Source organism: Rana temporaria, chromosome 4, assembly GCF_905171775.1.
Source record: "Rana temporaria chromosome 4, aRanTem1.1, whole genome shotgun sequence".
NCBI classification, from domain to species: domain Eukaryota; kingdom Metazoa; phylum Chordata; class Amphibia; order Anura; family Ranidae; genus Rana; species Rana temporaria.
In genome coordinates, this window is record NC_053492.1 from 477,452,296 (window position 1) to 477,470,863 (window position 18,568).

Genomic DNA, 18,568 nt, shown 5'->3' on the forward strand with positions numbered 1-18,568 from the left:
CAAAAAGTAAAAGTTAATAAACACACAACACAAGGCTTTTTAAAATATTTTATTATTCTGCTCCGGACGCCCCCCCTGTCTTCGTTATTAGCTCAATTACCAGGGGGGGCTTCTTCTTCCGCTCTCCGGGGGTCTTCTCCGCTCTCCGGGGGGGGTTTCTTCTTCCGCTCTCCGGGGGGGGCTTCTCCGGACTCCGGGGGTCTTCTTCCATCTTCTCCCCTCTTCCGCTCTTGACTCGGCGAACCCCGGTTCTTCTGCAGCTCTCCGGTGCCTTCTTCTTCAGCGCTGGCTGCCTGCTATGTTTGTGTGTTAGCTCAATTAGTAACAGGCAGCCAGCGCGGTCTTCTGTGGCGTCAGGGTCTTCTCTTCCTTTCTTCCGATGTTGCCTCGTCGCCGGTTGTCGCTGTAATGATGGAAGCGCGCCTTGCATCACATTTATATAGGCATCACCGTCCCATCATGCTCCGGTAGGTACCCACGTGGTGGGTGCACGTGGGTAGGCACCCACCACGTGGGTACCTGCCGGAGCATGATGGGACGGTGATGCCTATATAAATGTGATGCAAGGCGCGCTTCCATCATTACAGCGACAAGAGGCGACGAGGCAACATCGGAAGAAAGGAAGAGAAGACCCTGACGCCACAGAAGACCGCGCTGGCTGCCTGTTACTAATTGAGCTAACACACAAACATAGCAGGCAGCCAGCGCTGAAGAAGAAGGCACCGGAGAGCTGCAGAAGAACCGGGGTTCGCCGAGTCAAGAGCGGAAGAGGGGAGAAGATGGAAGAAGACCCCCGGAGTCCGGAGAAGCCCCCCCCCGGAGAGCGGAAGAAGAAACCCCCCCCGGAGAGCGGAGAAGACCCCCGGAGAGCGGAAGAAGAAGCCCCCCCTGGTAATTGAGCTAATAACGAAGACAGGGGGGGCGTCCGGAGCAGAATAATAAAATATTTTAAAAAGCCTTGTGTTGTGTGTTTATTAACTTTTACTTTTTGCCTCCAGGTGAATGGGTAGGGGTACGATGTACCCCATATCCATTCACTTAGGGTGGGGGGCCGGTATCTGGGGGCCCCCTTATTAAAGGGGACTCCCAGATTCCGATAAGCCTCCGCCCGCAGACCCCGACAACCAATGGCAAGGGTTGTCGGGAAGAGGTCCTGTCCTCATCAACATGGGGACAGGGTGCTCTGAGGTGGGGGGGCCCGCAGTGCGCCCCCCTGCCCCAGAGCACCCAACCCCCCCATGTTGAGGGCACGCGGCCTGGCACGGCTCAGGAGGGGGGGGGGCGCTCGCTCGTCCCCACTCCCTTCCTGGCCGGCCGGGTAGCGTGCTTTGGATACGGGTCTGGTATGGATTGTAGGGGGACCCCCTACGTCAATTTTTCGGCGTGGGGGGGTCTCCTTACAACCCATGACAGACCTAAGGGCCTGGTATGCTCCTGGGGGGGGAACCCATGCCGTTTTTTTCTTTGAAAATGGGCATGGAGTTCTCCCTCAGGAATGCATGCCGCTGTCATTTTTTTTATCCCCGACGCAACTTTAAGCCGTCGCGATCCTCAAAACTCGGCGTAACGTAACTTCGCGCATGCGCAGTACGGCCGGCGCGCATGCGCAGTACGGCCGGCGCGGGAGCGCGCCTCATTTAAATGGGACTCGCCCCATTTGAATAGGAACGCCTTGCGCCGGCGGAATTTTAGTTACACAGCCTGAAATTTCTAGATAAGTGCTTTGTGGATCAGGCACTTAGGTAGAAACTTTAAGGCAGTGTAACTTAAATTGGAATTTTTAAGTTACGTCAGGTTTTTGTGGATCTGGCCCTGGATGACTAAGAGTTATCTTAAACTCAACAGTTCCAAAACAGAACTTCTTATGTTTCACGCCAGCCGAAAGAGTCAACTGGCAACAACCTGGACACCCCCGCCCATTCTGGGCCAAATCATCACCCCTAGCTCCAAAGTCAAAAGTCTCGGGGTCATCTTCGACACCTTCATGACAATGGACGCACAAATAGGGTCAGTAGTCAGCGGAGCGCACCATTTGTTGCGCCTACTACGCAGACTTATTCCATTTATCCCCAAAGAAGACGTAGCAGTCGTGGTGGGAACAATCGTGAATTCCAGACTGGACTATGCTAACGCCCTTTACCTCGGACTCCCAAAGTACCAAATCTCCCGTCTGCAAGTCGTTCAGAATACGGCCGCCAGACTGGTGACTGGGAAAAAAAAATGGGAATCAATCTCACCTTCGCTGAGAACCCTTCATTGGTTGCCAGTAAAAGACAGAATTGCATTCAAAGCACTCTGCCTGACACATAAGTGCATCCATGGGAAGGCTCCGCAATATCTTTGCGACAAGATAGAACCTCACAATTCGAATCGCGTTCTGCGATCCACCGACCAAAATCTGGTCAGGGTACCAAAAACCAAATACAAGTCCAAAGGAGAAAGAAGGTTTGCTTTTCAAGGTCCGAGACTATGGAACGCTTTGCCAACCAGCATTCGGTTGGAGGAAAACCACCTGACTTTCAGAAGACAGATCAAAACTCTGCTCTTCTGATGTCATGAGACACGAACAACTAGCGCCCAGAAGCGATTCAGTTCGCATGCGCCGCGCTTTATAAGTTTTTCATTCATTCATTCATTCATTCATGCTCTTCTGGGCCTCTTCCCAACCCCCGCACTTGGTTTTTATTCAAACACAACAAAAGGAATGTAAAGAAAGGAAGTGATCTGTTTGGAATCCAAAACCCACTTGACCGTGCCCCCATCCACAACAAAAGGAATGACAAACAGGAAGTGATGGCTCCAACAGCCAATCGTTTCCTCCATGGGAAATGACATCACAGGAAATGACCTCCACAGAGGAAATGACCTCCACACGGGAAATTAGTTTATACAAACAACCAAGGAATAACGACTAGGGGAGTCTTATGGGCGTGTCTGGGCAGGAACAGCGTGTATGTTTTTAAGCCGCATGGCTTTCCTGTCCCCTGTACCTGGAAGCTAAACAAAGGAAGCCGCATTTCTTTCAACCATGGACGTTCTCCCATGACCATGACAATTCAAAAGCTCCCGTATTACCGCTGGTATGAATCCTTATTCTGCGTTGTTCAGAGAACAACGAATACCTGGATTATGCTACCATTCCTGTAGATGGGAGGTTATCTGCAGGTGTACGCTACGCGTCCTGCCATGTGCTGATCAGACACACAGCAAAGACAAGAGCACTTATCCCCCCATAACCAATAATGTCCTTGCAGTGTGAACATATCCCCCCCAGACGATCGTTCTGTGCATCGCACAGGGGCCCTTTCGCTGGCGGACATATCCTCACTCTCAGAGGTGGCTGGTGCTCTAATTTTTTTTGGGGGGGCGCAAACAAACGGAAAAAAACATCAATTGCAGCCTCACTGTGCCCATCAATTGCCGCCACTGTGCCCATCAATTGCCGCCACTGTGCCCATCAAATGCAGCCACTATGCCATAACATTTTCGCCATTGTGCCATCAAACGCAGCCACTGTGCCATGACATCAAACGCAGCAACTGTGCCCATCAATTGTCGCCACTGTGCCCATCAATTGCCGCCGCTGTGCCATGCCATCAATTATCGCCACTGTGCCATGCCATTGTCGCCACTGTGCCCATCAATTGTCGCCCCTGTGCCATGCCAAACGCAGCCACTGTGCCATCAATTGTCGCCACTGTGCCATGCCAAAACGCAGCCACTGTGCCATGCCATTGTCGCCACTGTGCCCATCAATTGTTGCCACTGCGCCATGCCAAACGCAGCCACTGTGCCATTCCATTGTCGCCACTGTGCCCATCAATTGTCGACACTGTGCCATGCAAAACGCAGCCACTGTGCCATGCCATTGTCGCCACTGTGCCCATCAATCGTCGCCACTGTGCCATGCCATTGTCGCCAGTGTGCCCATCAATTGCCGCCAGTTTGCCCCTAAAATGCCGCCAGATTGCCCCCCCTCCCGCCTGGCACTGACCTTTCTCGGTCAGTCATCCTCAGATCCTCCTCCACGATCCCTCGATGTAGTACCGCCCTCGACGTCGCTTCAGCCAATCAGGTTACCGGTAACCAGATCCGGTGAACCTGATTGGCTGAGATGCGTGTCAGTGTTAACCAAGGAACGCACCCTCCCCGTGCGTCCCCTGGTTAACTATTTAGAAGCCGATTACAGCCCTGAGGCTGTAATCGGAAAGCCCAGCAGAGCCGCTGGCCCTCATAGACAATTCCAAAGCCAACCAGCTGCCGTTATTCAGATGGTCAGCTCTCGCCAGGGGGCCGGCCATCTGAATAGCGGGCGGCAGCGCCGACAATACATAGATTCATGCAATGCACGAATCTATGTATTGTTTTTCAGTGGTGGTGCAGGAGCGAGAGGGGGCGGCGCTCCTGCACCCTTTATGGACGCACCGCCACTGGTCACTCTGCAAACACCTCTCTCCAACCTTAGGAAGCTTTTCACTACCAGACGGGACTCAACCAGCGTCAGTCTGCCCCAGTCAGCTCTTTGTAGCGGGCTGCGGGAGTACTAACACCGGGAGACATCTGACAACACACATTAATAAAAATGTCCACAACACTCCTAAAACCCGAGCACTATGAACTTTAAATGTAATAGTCGGATCTCAATGGGGCCTCCAATTGTTTTGCTTTGCACTGTTTTAAAACTGAATTGAAGAAAAACCAAGAAACCTTATTATATATATGCAATTTAGGCCTCTCGATGTAGTACAAGTGGATAATAAAACACCCACACGCAATTAAAAAGAATGAGAAATAACACGTTACACAGCCGGGTCGGAGAAAATCACAGTGACCGGCCTTGCCCAGTCCGTTTCTCAGCGGGGCTCAACCTGCAATCATTTCACACTACAGACCGTTGGGTTTCGATGGTTAATGGTGGCGTTTTAACCATCATAAAAACTGACCCACTTCTTTATGCCACTTAGATCAACCACTCGAATACTTCTCAGTGTATATTGTACTTCTAAATTCGTAAGGCATGGGTCCCAGAAGCTTAATTTAACACTAAGCTATGAGGTCAGAGAGCTGCTGCTTTTGTTTCTTTGTAGTAAGCCCAGCCGTTGGCTCTGTGAATTCTGATCTTGGTGGTAGAGCAGTCCAAGCTAACAATTGGATCTGAAAATTAGATATTAACTTATTATTACAATCCAAAACACCATGGGCGCTCCACCGAAGAGAAATCATCCACGGGCGCTCATGAGCAACGAACTGTAATGGCCACGCGGTAATCCCGCTCCTCGCCCGCCCCAGAATGAGGCGCCGAGACGTTCCCCAGAACGAGGCACAGAGACGTTCCCCCAGAACGAGGTGCAGAGACTTCCCACAGAACGAGGCGCAGAGACGTTCCCCCAGAATGAGGCGCCGAGACGTTCCCCAGAAAGAGGCGCAGAGACGTTCCCCAGAAAGAGGCGCAGAGACGTTCCCCAGAACGAGGCACAGAGACGTCCCCAAGAACGAGGCGCAGAGACTGTAACGAAATGGCCCGTGACACCCAGAGACTTTTGAAGGATGTGGGGTACTCCTGTGCCAGCTTCACTAATGACTCTTGGGTCTAGGGTCATCCTATGTCCCTTTTGGGCATAGGATGACTGAGAAATGATATCTCGGATTACATGAGATGGGACATTAATGATAATTCATGTATTGCAGGAGATCTTGGAATATTACAAGTTGTTCCTTATGAACAGGTCAATAGACTGTTGAGGTGTTAATTGAGTCGGGCTCCTAAGATATTCCATTGTCCATTATGTGATGCTAATACTGTTTTGTGTCCATTGTACTAATTAAGTCTGTAAAGGTCAGATGTCTAACTTTGAGGTGTTAATTGAGTCTGGCTTCTGAAAGACCTTTCATTGTGGATGCTAATGACACTGTATGGTGTGAAAAGTCTATTGATGATAAGATGTGGAATGTGACCTGTCAACTGTAGTAATTACCTCCTTTAAATGCGGAGCCAGGCTGTCTGGATAATGATTAGTAATTAGCCCATCTGAATGTGTAATTGATGTCCCATTGTGTGATGTAGGGGGTGGAGAGTTTCATTGTCCCTGTAACTACTGTAGCATGCTTTTTGGTGTATAAAAACCTGAGTTTTACCATTAAAAGTATTCATTCATTTTGAAACCAGTAACAGAGCTGTCTGTCTCGTTATTCTGGGAAATAGAATGGGTCCTGTCGGCTGGATTGTCGGATAAGCTGTCGTGGGGTGATGGATTGGAAAATCGTAAACGGTGGTGACCGTTACAGAGACGTTCCCCCAGAACGAGGCGCAGAGACGTTTCCCCAGAACGAGGCGCAGAGACGTCCCCCAGAACGAGGCGCAGAGACATTCCCCCAGAACGAGGCGCAAAGATGTCCCCCAGAATGAGGCGCAGAAAAGTTCCCCAGAACGAGGTGCTGAGACGTTCCCCAGAACGAGGCGCAGAGACGTTCCCCCAGAACGAGGCGCAGAGACGTTCCCCCAGAACGAGGCGCAGAGACATTCCCCCAGAACGAGGTGCAGAGACGTCCCCCAGAATGAGGCACAGAGACATTACCCCAGAACGAGGTGCAGAGACGTCTCCCAGAACGAGGCGCAGAAACGTCCCCCAGAACGAGGCACAGAGACATTACCCCAGAACGAGGTGCAGAGACGTTTCCCCAGAACGAGGCGCAGAGATGTCCCCCAGAACGAGGCGCAGAGACATTCCCCCAGAACGAGGCGCAAAGATGTCCCCCAGAATGAGGCGCAGAAACGTTCCCCAGAACGAGGTGCAGAGACGTTCCCCAGAACGAGGCGCAGAGACGTTCCCCCAGAACGAGGCGCAGAGACGTTCCCCCAGAACGAGGCACAGAGACATTCCCCCAGAACGAGGTGCAGAGACGTCCCCCAGAATGAGGCACAGAGACATTACCCCAGAACGAGGTGCAGAGACGTCTCCCAGAACGAAGCGCAGAAACGTCCCCCAGAACGAGGCACAGAGACATTACCCCAGAACGAGGTGCAGAGACGTCCCCCAGAACGAGGCGCAGAGACATTCCCCAGAACAAGGTGCAGCTCCACACCGGTTCTAATGTCCCTCCATGGAGCTTTTATTATATTTGTACATTGGATTGTATGCGGCCGTTTCATAGGTACCCAGTGGAGCCTAGCACACCTTTTACAGGCCACCATGTGCTTCCCTATTCCCTATGAGGAAAAGAACCGGCACGACACGCACCCCCATCGCTAAGCCAGGCGAGGCAGAATTGCTCTCTGATGCAGAACACATTGATGGAGCACCACTGCCACCACAGCTCCCACGAGAGACGCAGGGCCCTCTTTAATATTGATTGGACCCTGTGCAAAACATTTCTTGGGCCCTCCCCCCTCCATGCAGTTTCGCTCTCTTTTCGATCAATGGCAATGCTGATTTTTTACCGACTACCAATATAAAGAGGAGTTTCAACACTGGCCACCAATGTAATAGGGGTTTACACTGACCAGTGACCACTAATGTAATAGGGGTTTACACTGACCAGTGACCACTAATGTAATAGGGTTTACACTGACCAGTGACCACTAATGTAATAGGGTTTACACTGACCACTAATGTAATAGGGGTTTACACTGACCACTAATGTAATAGAAGCAATTTTCTTACCTTTGCAGATCATTCTGATGTTGGGCTTAATGACCACAGTTGTAGGCAGGACTTTCAAGCATGCCCCTTTATCTCCCCAGTGGGCAGCATTCCGAAAAGGTGCTGGTGCATATGACCTCAGGGAGGCATGATATACATATGAATACCACCCATATTTACATATGAATGCCACCAGTATTTACATATTAATGCCGGTATTTACATGTAAACACAGGGTCTGCAGGTGAGTCACCTGTACACAACAATAGGGCAGAGCTGGGCAGCATTAGTAACAGAACTTCACACTGAAATATCAGGACACAGCACGGGACTAAAACCTCAAGGCACGATGGAATTTAAACTGGGATAGTTGGCAGGTATGAGGCAGCTGCTTTGGGACCCACAACAATGACAGGGCCCAGGGCAGCTTCCCCTTTTGCCCTACCTTAAAGACGGCCCTGGAGAGATGCTGAACTTCTGGAGTGCTGCAAATCCATGCTGCAGACCAAACTGTCTGCCGCCACCTCCAAACTTGCATCCCACCTCATCATGAGCTAAGGCAAGGGTCTCCAAACTGGGGCCCAGGGGCCGGATGTGGCCCTTTGCTTGCCTCTTTCTGGCCCTTGGGGAACTTTTTCTTTTACCGATACAATACACTATTCTTCCCACTGACACCAATGATGGGGCACTATTCCTCCCACTGACACCAATGATGGGACACTATTCCTCCCACTGAACCCAATGATGGGGCACTATTCCTCCCACTGACACCAATAAGGCAGTATTCTTACCCTAATACCAAAGATACATTGTTTACTCCCAATGACCACAGTCAGGCCCCCCTAAAGTCTGAAAGACAGTACCTTGGCCCTTTGGTTAGAAAGTTTGGAGACCCCTGAGCTAAGGGATCGGCCAAACGATTTGGAGGACAAGCCGGACGCTGCTTTTATGGTCATCGAAAACCACAAAACAGGATCTGTCTGAGCTTAAAAAAAGATTTGGCATCGGCCCTGCTACAGCTTGAGGACTTAGAAAATTGTTCTCGTCGGGAGGAACCTGCGTCTGCATGGTATTCCTAATCCTAAAACCATCACTGACCTCACTTATCCATACCTATAGACTGTCTCAAATTCGACAGTTTTCATTGTGCCTTGAGGCCAAAGAGACAAGATGGCCTGCCTAGAGACATCATCAAGTTCACATATTATCGCACAAAGGTGACCCTCCTGCTGGCGGCCAGAAAAAAATCTGAGCTGTGCTTTCAAGGGCATCGCTATCATCTCTTTCAGATCTCTCACAGATTACTCTTTAGAAACGACGCCAGATGAAGCCATTTACCTCTGTTCTTCTGAATCGTCACACCAAGTATACTTGGGGCTTTTCCTTTTGGCTGACCTTCGTCTTCCAAGGCAAGAGTCACTTCGTCAGCACCCCTAGGAGTCCCAATTGACATTTGAAGCCTTGCATCTCCTTCCTTCTGGAAACTCAGAATCGGGCTCGGGGCAGCCTTTGAGCTCCCAGCGGGCCTCTAGTTGGCTTACCCACCTCTAGAAGAGGCCCTCCAGCTGCAAGAGATCCATCCACCGCACGCCTCTGCAACCTAGCCCTCTATGTTCACCTCCAGGTTGAATGTCTGGAAGGAATGCCTTACCAACTCTTTGCTTTTGTAGTCAGCTCCCCTGTTTGCTACCACCACGTCTGTGAGTGTTGGCCATGTGACCATTTTTGCTGTTAACCTGTTTTATTCGGTTATATGTTATGTTTTTGGCTGACGTTACCCGAACACTGTCTCACAGTGTGTCCCCTGGCAGACCAGCCATCGCCCTCCCAAGGAGACTGTCTTTACCCATCAACTGTTATTGGTTGACTCGCCCTTGCACCTCTATTTTGAACTATTTAGGGTACCCATGCCTAGTCTTCAAGGGGCTCTTCCTATAGCTATAGGCTTAGTGTCCTTAATAATGGGGCTTCATGCGCTTATGAAAGTACTGACACCAACTGCTGCCCTGTTTTGCCCTCTCCCCTCAGCATAGCCACCCTGCTCCTGGACATTACTACCCACCTGGATGCTATCTACTGGCATGTCCTGTTGCCTGCCCTTACCTTTGCCTTGAAACCAGCCTGCTGCCTTATTCTGCACTCTTTCCTCAGCATAGCCACCCTGCTTCTGGACATTACTGCCTACCTGGACATTATCATTCACAGCCCCCACTTGTAAAGGAAATCTTCCTACCTATCCCAGCTAATTCTCACAAAGCTAACATGTTGCTAAAGCAGAGGAGCACAGTACAGGCAGCTCACACGAGGGGTGCACATGCACATAGTAGCCAGAGATGGCAGTAAAGAGCTTGATGTCTGAGCTCAATGACACAGAGAGCAGCAGAAGCTGCAAGATCGTTTCTATAGCACACAACTAGGATCCCCTTCACCCATCCTGCCTTCTTCTGGCCTGGGCAGGGCCCCCTTGGGCCCCGGGGTCCCTTACAGTTGTATCGGCTGTACCCCCCCGATGGCTGCCCTGATTACAGGGGGGGAAATCAAGTATTCTTCTGGTGGGATCAGTAACAGAATCTCCGCTGAACTACCAGTTCTTTTTACTACTCGCTCGTCTCTGCTTCTAAAAACTTTATTCACGTGGATAATCGACGTTGCGGTTTCTCACTGGCTCCTTTGTCATTTTCCTTTTTAGCGTTCTTGCATGGTTATCTCGCCATTGCAGGTAAAAGCCGGTACAAGCAAAGCGCTGTACAATTTGCGGAGGAGTTAATGAGTTCGGCGGGAAGCTTTTCCTCAGATGAAAGGTCCGGTTGCGCTCCATCTCTTACGCGCCATCGCTCGGCGCTCCACTCCATCACGGGCCTTCGGAGACGCAGATTCAAACTGGCGGCGTCTGTAGTTTACACAACCCGTGATGGATTGCTTCCCAAAACATTCTGACCGTTTGTTTAATAATCACGGGAAATGCTTTATTAGTCAGCTGCTGGCGCAGCCCGGCCGCGTCGGAAAGAGTTAGTCGCTGTGCGGCGGAGACGTGCAAAAAAAAAAAACAAGCGGCTTTAGAAAATTTATAGTGAATTTATGTTTTTTTTTTTTATTAAAGGCATAAATGCGATCAACTGAATGTAAATAATCAAGTCGGCATTCGTTGATATTGTATAAAAGCTGCTTAACCACTTCCATTCCGGGGGGCACTTACGCACCTTCCTGCCCAGGCCAATTTTCAGCTTTCAACACTGTCGCACTTTGAATGACAATTGCGCGGTCATGCTACACTGTACCCAAATGATTTTTTTTTATTTTTTCCCCACAAATAGAGCTTTCTTCTGGTGGTATTTGATCACCTCTGTGATTTTTATTTTTTGCGCAACAACTAAGAAAAGACAGAAATTTGGGGAAAAAATTATTTATTTTTTTCTGTAATTTTTTTTGTAAAAAAGTAAGTTTTCTTCTTCAATTATGGGCACTGATATGGCGGCACTGATAGGCACCGATGAGGCGGCACTGATGGGCACCGATAGGCGGCACTGATGGGCACTGATAGGCGGCGCTGGTATGCTGCACTGATGGGCACTCTTAGGCTCATAGGCAGCACTGGGCACTCTTTGGCGGCACTGATGGGCACTCATGGGCCGCACTTATGGGTGGCACTGATGGGTACTTATGAGTGGCACAGATGGGCACTTATAGGTGGGCACTGGGCATAGATGGGCACTAAGAGGTGGCACTGATGAACACTGGGTAGCACTGATGGACACTGAGGGGTGGCACTGATGGCATTGCTGGGCATCATTTCAGTCAGTGCCCATGTTGCCAGTCAGTGCCCATTTGTGGGCACTGATTGGCAACAAATGAGTTCAATTTTTTATTTATTTTTTGTGCCCATTTTTGCTCTATTGAGCACCGGGGGGCACTCCCTGGTGGTCCAGTGTTGGCATTCAAGGGGGGGCTGCGCTGATAAACAATCAGCGCGAACCCCCCCTGTCAGGAGAGCCGCCGTTCGGCTCTCCTCTACTCGCGTCCGTCAGACGCGAGTGAGGAAGAGCCGATCAACGGCTCTTCCTGTTTACATCGTGATCAGCCGTGATTGGACACGGCTGATCATGTGGTAAAGAGCCCCTGCCGGAGGCTCTTTACCGAGATCGGAGATGCAGGGTGTCAGACTGACACCCCGCATCACTGATCGCTGCGCTGCGCGCCCCCACGGACGTCCAGTCAATAGACGTCCAGTCAGGATTTCACAACCACTTCCCGGACGTCAATTGACTATTGACCGGCTGGGAAGTGGTTAAAGCCCAACTCCAGTTTGACAGGGAAAACAAAAACCCCAAACATCACTTACAATGGATCTAAACCTAAACCATCATTGTTACAAAGAGAAGTTGGGAATGGACTCCTAAATTACAAGCGGAAAGTATTCACAGCGCTTCACTTTTTCCACATTTTGTTATGTTACAGCCTTATTCCAAGAGTGGATTAAATTCATGGATTTTCCCAAAATTCTACAAACGATCCGTCATCATGACGACGTGAAAGAAGTATAAAATCTTTGCAGATTTATTAAAAAATCGGGCTGTGGAAATTAACTATTAATTCCTCGATTAATCGGACATTTTTTTGATTGATCAAAATTCTTTTGATCGGTACTCACCTCTCTGCCGGCTTCCGGGTCTTCAGAGAGTTCAGTCGGAGATCCGGTGACGTCACGGACACCGGCGGGGCTTGCCGTGTCCATCTGAAGGGCTCCTTTGCTGTGTCTTCATATGTGCATGCCGGCGGGACCTCACTATCTGCCACACGCAAGGGCTGTTACACTTCCCTCTATCACTTCCCTCTATCACTTCCCTCTATCAACCTGGGATTCTACAACCATCCACTGGGAGTTGTGATAGTTCCCTTCATGGGACATCTACATGCCGACGAACTGATGTTAACCTCTCCTCATCTGGATTCAGCAGTTGTATCGTTGTACACATTTTTATACCAGTATCATACTTAGCTACATGTTTTTATCACTGCTTTTGGTACCGTTTGGTATTTCTCGCACCTTTTTTACAGTTTATGTAGCTACATCAATTTTATCTCCAGTGCAATATTTATTTTGTTACCTACTTGAAGACTATAAAAGTTTTAATGCTATTCCCATCGAGCGCTGCCTTTGTGTGTTTTTTTGTATCCTGCTCTCCATGTTTCCAGTGGTTGGTAGCTGCACTGGGAATTCTGCCTGCAAGGAGATCAGATAAAAGTAGTTGGATCTGTATGTGCGTTATAATTAATCAAAATTAGTCGATTAATCTATAAAAAAAAAAAAAAACAATTACTCGAACACGAAAATTTTAATCAGTAACAGTCCTAATTAAAAAAGGAAAACATTCCATGTACATAAGTATCACAGGCTCCTCCCATGTACATAAGTATCACACTCTCCCCCATGTACATAAGTATCACAGGCTCCTCCCATGTACATAAGTATCACAGGCTCCTCCCATGTACATAAGTATCACACTCTCCCCCATGTACATAAGTATCACAGGCTCCTCCCATGTACATAAGTATCACAGGCTCCTCCCATGTACACAAGTATCACAGGCTCCTCACATGTACACAAGTATCACAGGCTCCTCCCATGTACATAAGTATCACAGGCTCCTCCCATGTACATAAGTATCACAGGCTCCTCCCATGTACATAAGTATCACAGGCTCCTCCCATGTACATAAGTATCACAGGCTCCTCCCATGTACATAAGTATCACAGGCTCCTCCCATGTACATAAGTAGCACAGGCTCCTCCCATGTACATAAGTAGCACAGGCTCCTCCCATGTACATAAGTATCACAGACTCTTCCTGTGTACTAGACATGTGCACAGAATTTTTTTTCGTCTTTTTTTGTTCTGTTTCGTATCGTTCCGTAGGTTCGTTTCCGTTCGTTTTTCGTAAGATGCCCGTTTTCCTGTTCGTTCCCGTTAGTTTTTCGTACGACGAGATTTTTTCGTATTCCGATCGTTTCGTATTTTCGTTACCGTTTTATTTTCGTACATGCGGGATGGTTCGTTATTCTGTTTAATTCATGTTCGTTAGACAATAATTTTCGTGAATTTTCGGCAATGATTTGCATTCTGTGTTTTGGATTCCTTTTTCTGTTCGTGTTTTCGGTCGTGTGTTCGTGTGACATCTGTGGCAAAAGATTTGCATTCTGTTGAATCCAAAATACGAACAGAAAAAAGGAATTCAAAATACAGGGTGCAGGTCTTTTGTTGTGGATGTCATATGAGCATGCGACTGGGGATGCGGACAGGGAAAGGATTCAAACAGGATACAGAATGCAAATCTTTTGTTGTGGATGTCATGTGAACATACGACTGAGGGTGCGAACAGAGAAAGGATTCAAACAAGATACAGAATGCAAATCTTTTGTTGTGGATGTCGTGTGAACATACGGCTGAGGATACGAACAGAGAGGGGATTCAAACAGGATACAGAATGCAAATCTTTTGTTGTGGATGTCGTGTGAACATATACGGCTGAGGATACGAACAGAGAGGGGATTCAAACAGGATACAGAATGCAAATCTTTTGTTGTGGATGTCGTGTGAACATATACGGCTGAGGATACGAACAGAGAGGGGATTCAAACAGGATACAGAATGCAAATCTTTTGTTGTGGATGTCGTGTGAACATACGGCTGAGGATACGAACAGAGAGGGGATTCAAACAGGATACAGACTGCAAATCTTTTGTTATAGATGTAATTTTCGTTCTTGTGCCGTTTTCGTTTTGTCGTATTTTCGTCAGATCGTTCGTTCGTATTTGCGATTGTTCGTTATGCGGCTCATTCGTAATCCTGTCGTTTTCGTATTTTGGTGCTTTAATTTTTTCGTATGTACACATTATTCTGCGGGTACGAAAATGAAAATTTTCGTACGAAAATAACATTCGTACGAACGGGAATGCACATATCTACTGTGTACATAAGTATCACAGGTTCCTCCCATGTACATAAGTATCACAGGTTCCTCCCATGTACATAAGTATCACAGACTCCTCCCATGTACATAAGTATCACAGGTTCCTCCCATGCACATAAGTATCACAGGCTCCTCCCATGCACATAAGTAGCACAGGCTCCTCCCATGCACATAAGTAGCACAGGCTCCTCCCATGCACATAAGTAGCACAGGCTCCTCCCATGCACATAAGTTGCACAGGCTCCTCCCATGCACATAAGTAGCACAGGCTCCTACCATGTACATAAGTAGCACAGGCTCCTCCCATGTACACAAGTATCACAGGCTCCTCCCATGTACATAAGTAGCACAGGCTCCTCCCATGTACATAAGTAGCACAGGCTCCTCCCATGTACATAAGTAGCACAGGCTCCTCCCATGTACACAAGTATCACAGGCTCCTCCCATGTACACAAGTATCACAGGCTCCTCCCATGTACACAAGTATCACAGGCTCCTCCCATGTACACAAGTATCACAGGCTCCTCCCATGTACACAAGTATCACAGGCTCCTCCCATGCACATAAGTATCACAGGCTCCTCCCATGTACATAAGTATCACAGCCTTTGCTCAAAACTTTGGTGAAGCTCCTTTGGCACCAATCACAGCCTCAAGTCTTTTTGAGTATAATGCTACAAGCTCTATTTTTTCAGGGGAAGTGTTTCATTAACCGCTTGCCGCCCGCCGCACGCAGATATACATCTGCAGCATGGCATGGGCAGGCAAAAAGGAAGTACCTGTACGTCCTTTTTAAGAAGCGGTTGTTGCAGCCGTGAGCCGCGGGCATCCCCCCGATCGTCTCATGGAGAGATGTAAACACAACATATTGTGTTTACCATCGGCCTAAACTGAGGAGAAATGTTTTTTTATATCTTTTTGGGGGATATTTATTATAGCAAAAAGTAAAAAAATATTGAATTTTTTTTTAAATTGTCGCTCTATTTTTGTTTATAGCGTAAAATAAAAACCGCAGAGGAGATCAAATACCACCAAAAGAAAATCTCTATTTGTGGGGAAAAAAGGACGCCAATTTTGTTTGGGAGCCACATGGCACGACCGCGCAATTGTCTGTTAAAGCGACGCAGTGCCGAATTGTAAAAACCCCTTGGGTCATTTAGCAGCATATTGGTCCGGTCCTTAAGTGGTTAAAAAAAATACCCGTTTCTGCTCCCCTTAATTAGCCTCAATCTAATGTTAAAAATGTATATTTTGGGTGAACCTCCACTTTAATGTCTCCATTATTACAATGGGATGTTGCCTGCGGTTTAAATTGGAATGGAGGGAGGAGGTGGCGCGGCGGGGCGTCACCCGCAGTAGCGGTGATGGGTAAAGTCTGCACAGGAGACGCGTCTGGTGGTAGCGGCGCGGCGATGACAGACTCGGGATAAGTATTTCTGTCACTTCTTATTTGTACAGAACAGAAAATTGTCACGACTGACATTAAATTGGATATGAAGCTCTGTGACCAGAAACGGAACATTTCCCTGTTATTCGGGTTCCTTCAGGTGGATAAATCCTGTTGAAAAGAACTCTGAAAATATATTCTTTTTTTTTTCTTTTTAAATAGATTTATTTCTAAACGGTTTCTCGCTGCTTTTTTCTGCTTTCTGTCAGAGAGTGCGAAGCCACGAGACTTCATTTCTGTAATCGGCGACAATTTTTTTTTTTTAAATGCAATATTTTTTACTTTTTTCTGTAATATATATCCCCCAAAAAAATATATAACCGCTTCCATACCGCGCCTATTCTGGCACTTCTCTCCTACAAGCAAAAATCCTCATTTTTTTGCTAAGAGAATTACTCCGAACCCCCAAACACTAAGGGTCAGATTCTTGTAGAATCTGCGGCGGCGTAGCGTAAGCCATTTACACTACGCCGCCGCAAATTACTGGAGCAAGTGCCGTATTCTCCAAGCACTTGCTCCGTAATTTGCGTCGGCGTAGTGTAATTGGCCCGGCGTAAGGCCGCGTAATTCAAAGGGGGCGGCTTGTATTTAAATTACTGGACTGCGCATGCGCCGGGCGGAAAAATAGCCCAGTGCGCATGCTCCAGCTCACGACGGAAAACGTCAATGACGCCGACGTGAGCGTCATTGACGTAAAGTCGTATTCGCGAACGACTTACGAAAACGACGTAAACGACGGAAAAAGCCGACGCTGACCCAACGCCATAATTAACATGGCATACGACGGACCTACGTAAACTTGCCCCTCATTATAGCAGGGGCAAGTTTACGCTTACGGAAACGTTGTAAAATCACTGCGTCGTCCGCGCGTACGTTCGGGGAATCTCGCGTAACTAGCTAATTTGCATAGACGACGGGGAAAACGACGGAGGCGACACCTAGCGGCGGGAAAAAAAATTGCATTTAAGATCTGACAGCGTAAGAGCCTTACGCCTGTCAGATCTAATGGGTATCTATGCGTAACTGATTCTAAGAATCAGTCGCATAGATACCCTGGGCCAGATTAGGACTTACGACGGCGCAAATGGCGTTGCGCCGTCGTAACGCCTTTGAGAATCTGGCCCTATATATGTATTTTTAGCAAACACTCTATCTAGGGAATAAAATGCAGACATTGCAACATTTTATCTCGCACGGTATTTGGGCAATGATTTTTTAAACGCCTTTTTTATGGGAAAAAAAAATGGTTTCATGAATTAAAAAATAACAAATCAGTAAAGTTAGCCCAATTTTTTCGTACAATGTGAAAGATGAAGTTACACCGAGTAAATAGATACCTAACATGTCACGCTTTAAAATTGCACTCACTCATGGAATGGCGCCAAATTTCAGTACTTAAAAATCTCCATATGCATCGCTTAATTTTTATTGCAGGTTATCAGCTTAGCGTTACAGAGGAGGTCTAGTGCTAGAATTGTTGCTGGCGCTCTAACGCACGCGGCGATACCTCACATGTGTGGTTTGAACGGCGTTTACATATGTGGGCGGGACTTACGTGTGTGTTCGCTTCTGAGCGCGAGCTACTGGGGATAGGGGTGTTTAAAAATATATATATATATATATATATATATATATATATATATATATATATATATATATATATATATATATATATATATTTTATTTTTTGTTTTACTTAATTTATTTTATTTTTACACTTTTTTTTTTATTTTAATTTTTTTGATCACTTTTATTCCTATTACAAGTAGCCAGATTCAGATAGACTGGCTTAATTTTCAGGCGGCGTAGCGTATCGCATATACGCTACGCCGCCGTAAGTCAGAGAGGCAAGTGCTGTATTCACAAAGCACTTGCCTCCTAAGTTATGGTGGCGTAGCGTAAATGGGCCGGCCTAAGCGCGCCTAATTCAAATGTGGAACAGGGGGGCGTGTTTTATGTTATAGACTGGTGACCCGGCGTGATTGACGTTTTTAACGAACGGCGCATGCGCCGTCCGTGGACATATCCCAGTGTGCATTGCTCCAAAGTATGCCGTAAGGACGTATTGGTTTCGACGTGAACGTAAATTTCGTCCAGCCCCATTCACGGACGACTTACGCCAACGACGTAAAATTTTAAAATTTCGACGCGGGAACGACGGCCATACTTAACATTGGCTAGGCCAGCTATTTGTTCGACTAACTTTACGCCGGAAAAAGGCATACATAAACGACGTAAAAAAATGCGCCGGGCGGACGTACGTTTCTGAATGGGCGTATCTAGCTCATTTGCATATTCTATGCCGAATTTAACGGAAGCGCCACCTAGCGTCCAGAGTAAATATGCACCCTAAGATAGGAGACTTACGCTGCTCGTATCTTAGCCTAATTTAAGCGTATCTGGTTTCCAGAATACGCTTAAATTTACGACGGCGTAGATTCAGAGTTACGACGGCGTATCTACTGATACGCCGGCGTAACTGTCTCTGAATCCAGCTAAAGGAATGTAAACATCC